Source organism: Vulpes vulpes, chromosome 8, assembly GCF_048418805.1.
Source record: "Vulpes vulpes isolate BD-2025 chromosome 8, VulVul3, whole genome shotgun sequence".
NCBI classification, from domain to species: domain Eukaryota; kingdom Metazoa; phylum Chordata; class Mammalia; order Carnivora; family Canidae; genus Vulpes; species Vulpes vulpes.
In genome coordinates this window covers 55,183,010-55,192,841 of record NC_132787.1, presented here as the reverse complement: position 1 = coordinate 55,192,841, position 9,832 = coordinate 55,183,010, and positions in this window count along the sequence as shown.

Sequence of the window (9,832 nt, the reverse complement as noted above, 5' to 3'; positions counted from 1 at the left end):
CACAGAGCTGGTAAGTAATAGAGTTAGATTTCAAACCCAGGTCTGATTCCAGACCTCAGGCTGCTAATCACTATGTTGTTCTAGGAAAGGTACCTGAAGGTAAATCTAATCATGCAGCCCTAGATTAAAAATAATAATAATAAGGGAAGGATGCTTATCTCTTCGCAACTCTTCCCCAGTTTTCTTCATTTTATCACATTTTATACCCCATACCCAGATGCTAGTATTGTACTTCAGTTGCATGTTAAGTTGCATAGAAGGGTGAACAGAGTTTGTTTCCTCTGCAAGAATGCTCATCAATCAAATGGGCCTGCCATTACGTTGTACCAACTTGGATGATACAGTTTACCAGGGTGTGGAGCGGGGTGTGTACAGTCCTCACACTCAGGAAGTTTACAACATCCTGTAGAAGATAAGAGTGCATATCTAAAATATCATTCAAGGCAGCATATGATAAATGCTAAAGCAACAGGAAGGAGAACTGCTCTCCAGGATGGAAGAGGGAGAGATCACTTTTGAATGTGCAGTCAGGGCAGGATTCCTGGAGACAGTATCTGAAGAGCAAGGGAGGGTATTTACCTGGAGACAGTGGAATCAAAAAACGGAAGCATGGAGTGAGGAAGTGAAAGGTATGTTTGAGAGCAGTGGAAGCACCAGCTCCACTCTGTCTACACTCACCAAGGGTAGGAGCGGGAGTGAGACAAGACAGGCAAGCTGAAATTAGATTGTACAGATTCCCAAAAACAATGCGAAGTAGTTTGAGTTCATTATAAGAAATGAGATCCACAAGATAAAATACCAAGCCTATGTGGGCACTTGACAAACCGGGAGGTTGTTGTACGCATAGGGCAGAGAAAGCAAGCGATTTGGAAAGAAAGTTGCCTCTGAGTCAAGGTCTAGATGTGTCATTTACTATCAGTATGTCTTTGGCTAGGTACTTAGTTTTTCTGAGCTTCCATTTATTCATCAGTGAAATGCAAAAAACTCCCATCTCACATGGTTATGGAGCAAGAGTCAGCAAACCCTTTCTGTTATGAGCCAGATTGTAAATCCTTGAGACAATATATGCCAAATGATCTCTGCTGTCATCCAGTGAAGGCACACTGAAATACATAGACAAATGAATGTGGTCATGTTCCAGTAAAATTTTACTTACAAAAACAGTCAGCCAGTCAATTCTGACTTGTGGGTCATAGTTTGCTAGCCCCTCTTATCGAGGATTAAGTAAAATAATATCTATAAAACATCTAGAACAAGATAGACTTTAAATAACTGTTCCTGCATCTGCCAATGACTTTTGCTCTCACAGTATCTTGTTCCCCCCATTACCACACTCTGATGTAGTTGATACATATGCCTATTCTTCATCACTTCTTTTTCTGCAGTGCTGACCATAATATTTTCCCATAAAAATGGGCTTGTAAACTAATATATCATTTAGGGTATTATTTGCTAAAGGCATAAAGGAAAGGGATCTTTCTGGTCTAATCATAAATGATAGCCAAGTCCAGTCTCTAGGCTGAGAGGACATGAAGCAATACTCTCCCTTTTCTTGCCTCTCAAGGTTAAGAAAAAAGCACTGGAAACCCACCTGCCGAATTTGGAATAGAACTGCATCGAGAATTTGAAACGAACGGGTGCCCCCTGATGGAGATTTACAGAACTTGGTGTATTCAGTCTGACTATTCCAACTAGGATTAATCAAGGTGAAAATAACTTGTAAGCAGTCTACTCTTTACAAGTCTCCTCACATATGACCATATTTGATTAGCAACTCAGATGGTTCTCTTCCAAAGGAAATTTAAAAAGAAATGGTTAAGGACTTCGTGAAGTGAAAGTGTAGAAAGAGAGGTTAGGTGCTGGAGCTGGACACAGAGAAGGTTACCAGAGCACACAGTGGAGATTTGCCCACTCCCACAGTTATAGCGATTGCCAACACTGTAACGAATTGAACTACAGCAAAAAACCATCAGCCCAGTTCACTAAAAGTTATCCTGCTGCAAAAGTGTTCTAATTGAGCTTGATATTGCTCTAGGCTAAGCAGTCTTCCAGCTAATATGCGAAACCAGGGATGACCTTGTAGTTCTTTACCTAATTCATCAGTTGGAGTCAAGAGACACTCATTTACAGCTGGCTCATTATGCCTTTCCCTCCTTGACGAAAAGTCACTTCCTTAGTTGCCGAATGAGGTTTGTTGACTCTGGGACCAAGTCACGGCACTGCAGAGTCTATACAGTCACCCTCAAATCCTTGGGCAGTCATCCAGGAAAGAACTAGAAACATAAGGGGCACCAAGTAAGCAGGACCATGTGAAAGGAAAGAAACCAGCTCTTGTTCCATTCAGTAAAATCTCAAAAAGTTGCACATCTGATTCATCTTTGAACTATTTGAATGATGGTATTTGCAAGGTAAATGAAGAGCAAAACCAAGATTGTGATAGGAAATGTTTAACTTAAGAAAACAGGTCCGGAAAAAGAAAAGGCTTTAAAAAAGAAAAACAAGTCTAAAGCAAGTTGAGTACCAATCCTAAGAGTCTTTCTTGTTCCTTAAAGTCTGGTTCTCAAATTCAGCTCCTACTTTTTCCATAAACAGGAAGGTTTTTTTGCACTGACTTTGAACCAAATGGTGTCATTTTCCCCAGAAGAAAAAATTAAGTTAATGGGAAAATGCTTGATTCTATCCATAACTGTTTATCACTTATATTAGAATCTCATATCAGCACAAAAATACTCCAGTAGGCAACATTTAATATAGTAGTATTTTATGTTTTTTTGTGAAGAGAGGGTATTTTTTCTATTGTTATTATTGTTTTTGGTTTTGGTAAAGAGTAGTTTGACTTCAGATTGTTCCTCACTTGGATGTGTTTAAAGATCACTACTTAAAATCAACATGCTCCCAGTGAGTTATCTGAGAACAATGTGCTAGTTACTGTTTTATTATTCTTTAGCTTTGTCTAATGACAGTGAGTCTCCCAACTGAATGCACTTCAGCCAATTCAACCTCTTGTTTATGTCACTCTGCAGCTAATGGAATAAGAATTTTCTCTGCTTGGTTGATACCCATTGTAAAGATTTGGATCTTCCATTTGATCCCAGCATCTTTCCTGATGGATCTCCAGAAAACTTGAGCTGTCCACAGCCAGTGTCCAATTACCCCTCTTTGGTGATAATCTGTGGCTCACTTTCTGATCATCTGGCTCACTTTCCTGTGACTCTTGCCTTTATGAATGTGGAAAGCGTCTCCTGAAAAGCCAGAAGATGCTCCAGCTCCAGACTCTTCAAGAATTGGCTAGACATGTTTCATGTTGTCCAGGAAGAACTGCATCTACCCAAGTTTAGGACAGATTCTTCAATTGACTGTAGATCCCAGTTTTTTTTTTTTTAATTCTCAATTTCTCAATTTTCTTGTCAAGGTCTAGCCAATAGGCTTGCTTATAGAGATAAGCAACAGTGTTTTCTAAAGGACCTGTGTGTGCTCTGGATGGATCAGCTGCTTCACAGCTGCTTAATGGATGTCCAGCTGTCTCTGGTGGAACCCATTTTGGGACCCAGAAGCCAGACTAGTAGGGTGACGAACCATTCTGGTTTGCTTGGGATTGAGAAGGCTTTTGGAGCGTGGGACTTTCCATGCTAAAACTGGGGAAATCTTGGGCACATTGGAATGAATTGGTTACCCTACTGGTTGGAAAGAATTAGAACCCTGTCTGTAATTGGTGTTCAGAAACATACAAGTTATCTAGTGAACTGGAGAACCCTGAGGGAGGTAGAACAGTAGGGACTCTCAACTGACCCCTATGATCTTGAATAAGAAAGTATATCTAGGATGGGGTCTGAGCAGTAGTATCTGGAGTTAGAAAGGGCAGCTGTTCAAGACATAATGTAGAATAGTTATTTCTACCCCTCCTCCCAATCTCCCATCATTCCCAGGGTACCTGTGAGTCCTGAGAGGACAGAGCTGTGGTGGAAAGTCTAGGAATGTATATCTAAGGACTCACAGAATGCAGCTATGGGGATCTTCCTAAAAGAACTGGACATCTGGATGTTGTGGCCAGGGAGAAGATAGCACAGAAGACTGGGAGGGAGACTCTTTTTTTATTTTTTTATTTATTTTTACTGGAGTTCAATTTGCCAACATTTAGCATAACACCCAGTGCTCATCCCGCCAAGTGCCCCCCTCAGTGCCCGCCGCCCAGTCACCCCAACCCACTGCCCACCTCCCTTTCCACTACCCCTTGTTCATTTCCCAGAGTTAAGGGTCTCTCATGTTTTGTCACCCTCACTGATATTTTCACTCATTTTTGGGAGAGAGACTCTGATGTCCAGAGAAGGACGCAGTGACAAGACCAGGACCCAGAGGTGATCAAAGTGACAGTGGACAACAGAAGAGAGGGTCTGCAGGAGCTCTGACTCTATATGAGGTGATGGTCTGACTTCTGGAAATCTCAGAGGGATCAACCACCTGGTGATTCCACTAAAGTCATACATTTCTGGGAATTCTCAGAAATAGAGAAACAAACAGTGAGGAATAACAAAAGCCTTCCAGCTAGTCAGCAGTTGTGGGCTGAAGGATCAGGATTTTGATTATTACTATAAATGTGACCCTTAGCTTTAATTACATAAACTGCCTAATAAAGCTCGGGACATACAGACTACAATCATATTGTATTTCTTTTTAAAGCAAACTTTCCATTGAAATACGCATACTTACAGAAAAGCACAGTAGTCACAGGTGTACAGCCCAATGAAGATTCCCAAAGAGAACACATCTGTGCAGTCAAAATCCAGATGAAGAAATAAAATGTTATTACCATCCCAGAAGCCCACCTTGTACCCCCAGCCAGTCACTGTCCCCCCCACCGAGGGTAACCACTATCCTGACTTCTAACACTGTACATTAATTTTGTCTGTCCTTGAATTTTATGTAAATAGAAATCCCTATACCTCTTTTGCTTTCCTTCTTTCACTCAACATTACACTTAACAAGGTTCACCCATGTGGTTTTGCAGAGGTTGTGGTTTATTTATTGTCATTGCCGTAAGGAATTTTGTTGCAAATATACCACTATTTATTTATCCATTCTATTTCCCCCTGGGCATTTGTGTTATTTCCAGTTTCAGGCTCTTATGAATAGTGCTGCCATGGTCTTTCTACCACGTGCATTTTGGTAGGCATCTAAGAGTGTCTTGGCTGCTAGGTCATAGGGCATATATGTATGCTCAACCTTTGAAGATACTCTCAAAACAGTTTTCCAAAGTGATCATGGAATTTAGAATGTCCTAAACAATGTTTGAGAGTTCCAGTTGCTTTATATCAACTGTTTTTTGTTTTTGTTTTGTTTCGATTTTGGCCATTCTGGTGGGTGTGAAGTATACATAAAACTTTTAATTTCATTTTCAGATCTGGCAGATGCCCTGGACTGTGCCTCCCAATTATCAAGATTTTTTCTGGAATTTGGCTAAATGAAGTCCTCAATATAAAGATCCAAATGACTCTCTGAGATAGTCTCTTTATGAATATGTTTGTAAAAGATTTAGCCTGTAGGAAAAGCACTTCCTTGTTTTCTTTTTCTTCTTCTTTTTTTTAATCCACAAGAGGGAAGACTGTTTTTATTGCTCTTACACAGATGTCTGTTCTCACAAAACAGGAAAATTTTTTTCTTTGGGGGAGGGTGGGAATAAGAGTAAGGGAGCAGCAATTTATTTATTTTTTTAAATAATAAATTTATTTTTTATTGGTGTTCAATTTGCCAACATACAGAATAACACCCAGTGCTCATCCCATCAAGTACCCCCCTCAGTGCCCGTTACCCATTCACCCCGAACTCCCGCCCTCCTCCCCTTCCACCACCCCTAGTTCGTTTCCCAGAGTTAGGAGTCTTCATGTTCTGTCTCCCTTTCTGATATTTCCTACCCATTTCTTCTCCCTTCCCTTCTATTCCCTTTCACTATTATTTATATTCCCCAAATGAATGAGGCCATATAATGATTGTCCTTCTCTGATTGACTTATTTCACTTAGCATAATACCCTCCAGTTCCATCCACGTTGAAGCAAATGGTGGGTATTTGTCGGTGGGTATTTGTCGTTTCTAATGGCTGAGTAATATTCCATTGTATACATAAACCACATCTTCCTTATCCATTCATCTTTCGATGGACACCAAGGCTCCTTCCACAGTTTGGCTATTGTGGACATTGCTGCTAGAAACATCGGGGTGCAGGTGTCCCGGCGTTTCATTGCATCTGTATCTTTGGGGTAAATCCTCAACAGTGCAATTGCTGGGTCATAGGGCAGGTCTATTTTTAACTCTTTGAGGAACCTCCACACAGTTTTCCAGAGTGGCTGCACCAGTTCACATTCCCACCAACAGTGCAGGAGGGCTCCCTTTTCTCCGCATCCTCTCCAACATTTGTGGTTTCCTGCCTTGTTAATTTTCCCCTTTCTCACTGGTGTGAGGTGGTATCTCATTGTGGTTTTGATCTGTATTTCCCTGATGGCAAGTGATGCAGAGCAAAGGATACAGTCAACAAAACTAAAAGAATGGGAAACAAAACCTACAGAATGGGAGAAGATATTTGTAAATGTCGTATCAGATAAACGACTAGTATCCAAGATCTATAAAGAACTTATTAAACTCAACAGCAAAGAAACAAACAATCCAATCATGAAATGGGCAAAAGACATGAAGAGAAATCTCACAGAGGAAGACATAGACATGGCCAACATGCACATGAGAAAATGCTCTGCATCACTTCCTTGTTTTCAACGCTTTAGGACTTTTCACTTTCTGAATGCAAGAGCAAAACCAAAGGCAGATGTAAGGATGGCCATGGAGGAACTTTTCCTTTCCTTCCTGAGCTGGTTCCTGAGATTAATTTATTAATTAATTAACTTTTTAACTGAGCTGATTATTTTTAATAAGACATCTGTAGTAAGGCTCAGTGCTAACACTTTAACTAGAGTACACATCATCTCTTTAGATATTTGGCTATCATGGCATAACATATGGACCATTCGTTTAGTCTACACAACTCAGAGAAGATTATTGCTGGAGACCTGCAGGCAATATTAAATAACTGCAAGGCTTTCCTTGTAATTGATCTTGAAGGGGAAGACTGTTTGCTCCTAGACCATTGCTCTAGAGGCAGCTGTGTCAACTTAAGTGGAAAGCATCTGTTAGGACCAAATTACAGACAACAAAACAAGTCTCGGGTGGCACGAGGGTTTCATGGGTCTCTACTCTACAGGCCAATCTATAAAATGTGCATGTTTGGCTCTCTGTGTTTGTTACCACCTTTGGCCTAGGGAGTTTGAGTCCTGCCAAACTGTTTTTCCCTTTACATTAATCATTGACTTAGCTGTCTCCGAAGTATTAGCATACTTGGGCTGGCCTATTAGAGCATTGACAGGATTGAAAGGAAATGTGCCCTAAAAATAACGTTTTCTTTTTATTTAAAATAAACTGAAACCAGATCTATGCATTTGTGCAAAATGAGCTTCACTCTTCCAGACTAGAAACAAAGACAGGTAAGAACCTGCAAGCAAGGGACGCCTGGGTGGTTCAATCAGTTAAGCACCTGGCTCTTGATTTTGGCTCAGGTCACGATCTCTGTTTCATGGAGCCCGTTTAAGATTCTCTCTCTCTTCCTCTGCCCCCCCCCCCCAAAAAAAAAACTGCAAGCGAAAACAAGTTTTGGTGAGGATGTGGAGAAAGGGGAACCCTCTGACATCATTGGAAATGCAAATTGGTATAGCCACTGTGGAAAACAGTATGGAGTTTCCTCAAAAAGTTAAAAATAAATCTACCCTATGGTCCAATAATTGCACTACTATGATCCAGTAATTATTCACCCAAAAAATACAAAAACAGTTCAAAACATGATGTTTATAGTAGCATTACCTACAATAGCCTAATTATGGAAGTAGCCCAAGCATCCATTAATAGATGACTGGATAAAGAAGATATGGTGTAAACATATCCAATGGAATATTACTCAGCCATAAAAAGAATGAAATCTTGCCATTTGTGAGACATGCCAAGTGAAATAAATCAGAGAAAAATGAATACCACACGATTTCACTCACATGTGAAATTTAAGAAATAAAACTGACAAGCAAAGGAGGGGAAAGAGAGAGAAAGAGACAAACCAAGAAACAGACTCTTAACTCTAGAGTATATGCCAATGGTCACCAGAGGGGAGTTGGGTGGGGCATGGGTGAAATAGGTGATGGGGATTAAGGAGGGCACTTGTGGTGAGCACCAGGTGATGTGTGGAAGTGCTGAATCACTATATTGTACACCTGGAACTAATATAATATTGTGTGTTAACTATACTGGAATTAGAATTAAATTTTTTTAAAAAGAAACCGCAAGCAAGTGAGGAGGCACATGAAACAAAATGGGGAAAAAATTACCTGAAAAACATTTAAGAATTATGTTGTTATTGGTATTTTCCTCAAAATCACTTAGGTATCATAAAGTCTTTTGGGAAAATCTGGGTTTGGCTGCGGGAAACAAACTAGGGACACAGTTACCCAGTGGTTATCTGAGGGATTGCCTCTTCACTTATAGATTATATATGATAGACCCCCATCAGACTATAAGCCTTTGGAGGACAGGGCCTAGTTATTCACTCACAAAAACTCATTAAGCCCCTGCCAGATGTGGGGGATGGCAAGATGATGCTTCCCACTGTCAGGCCTTCCTAGTTCCGCCTGTCTGAATCCTTGACTAATCCCACTTTCTGACTCCTGGCAACTCTTCTCCTCTGGAGATACCCTGTACTTTTTGCTGAGGTCTCATGATATCCATCATTTATTTGAACTAGTATCTGTCACTTGGCTGAACACACATTTTTCCTCATAGACCTTTCTCCCAACATCTGGAGTAGCTCTATCACCCCTACTGCCCACTGCCCCACTCTTGGTGTGTCTACTTTCAAGGTTCTAGACCCTTCCAGACTTCCCTGTCCAACTTTTTCTGAACTGTATCACTTCATTCATAAATGCTTCCACCCCACATTACAGTTCAGAATACAGACCCTGAGATATATATATAATATATCATATATATAAGCTTCTCCTTAGTTCCAGGTGCTGTGCCAGATGCTGAAGATGCCAAACTGTTTGCAGTCATTACACTGCCAATGGAAACAGAGATAGGTGAACAAGTATATACAAGAAAATGTTACAGATGCTTTGGATGGATGGATGATAGCATTCAGAGGGGCACTAAGAAATAGTTCAGTACTTCATGAGGTTAGGGGTAGGCAGGTAAGATTTCTAAGGGTAAGTGTCAGGTAAATTAGCTTTAACCAGACTTCTGCTTCTACGACAGCTCTGGAGATTCTATTCTGACCATGTTGCTGCTCAAGGCTCTGGCAGTGATGGGCAGAAGAGAGGGCAAATAGATACTACCCAAAGGTGTATCAGCCTAGTATCCAAGGGAGTACTTGGTCGTGGGATATAATTACTCTTACAGGTTCCTGGATTCAACTTGCTAGTATTTCATTGAGGGGTTTTGTGTCTAGATTCATAAAAGATATTGGTCTGCAGTTTGTATGTCTTCGATATTGGTATCAGGGTACTACCCCATAGAAAGATTTGGAAAGTACTCCTTCCTCTTCTTCTTCTTCTTCTTTTTTTTTTTTTAAGAAATGTAAATAATTAGCATCAATTTTTTTTTTTTAATGTTTGCCAGAACCATGAGAAAAGCTGACAGGACATATTCTTTGAACCTGAAAGGGATGAAGTAATTGTTTGTCAGGAAAAGATTTCTTTCTTAATAGAAAGAGGACCGGCTGCAATTGAGAGATGAATGGCTCAAATGTTTGGA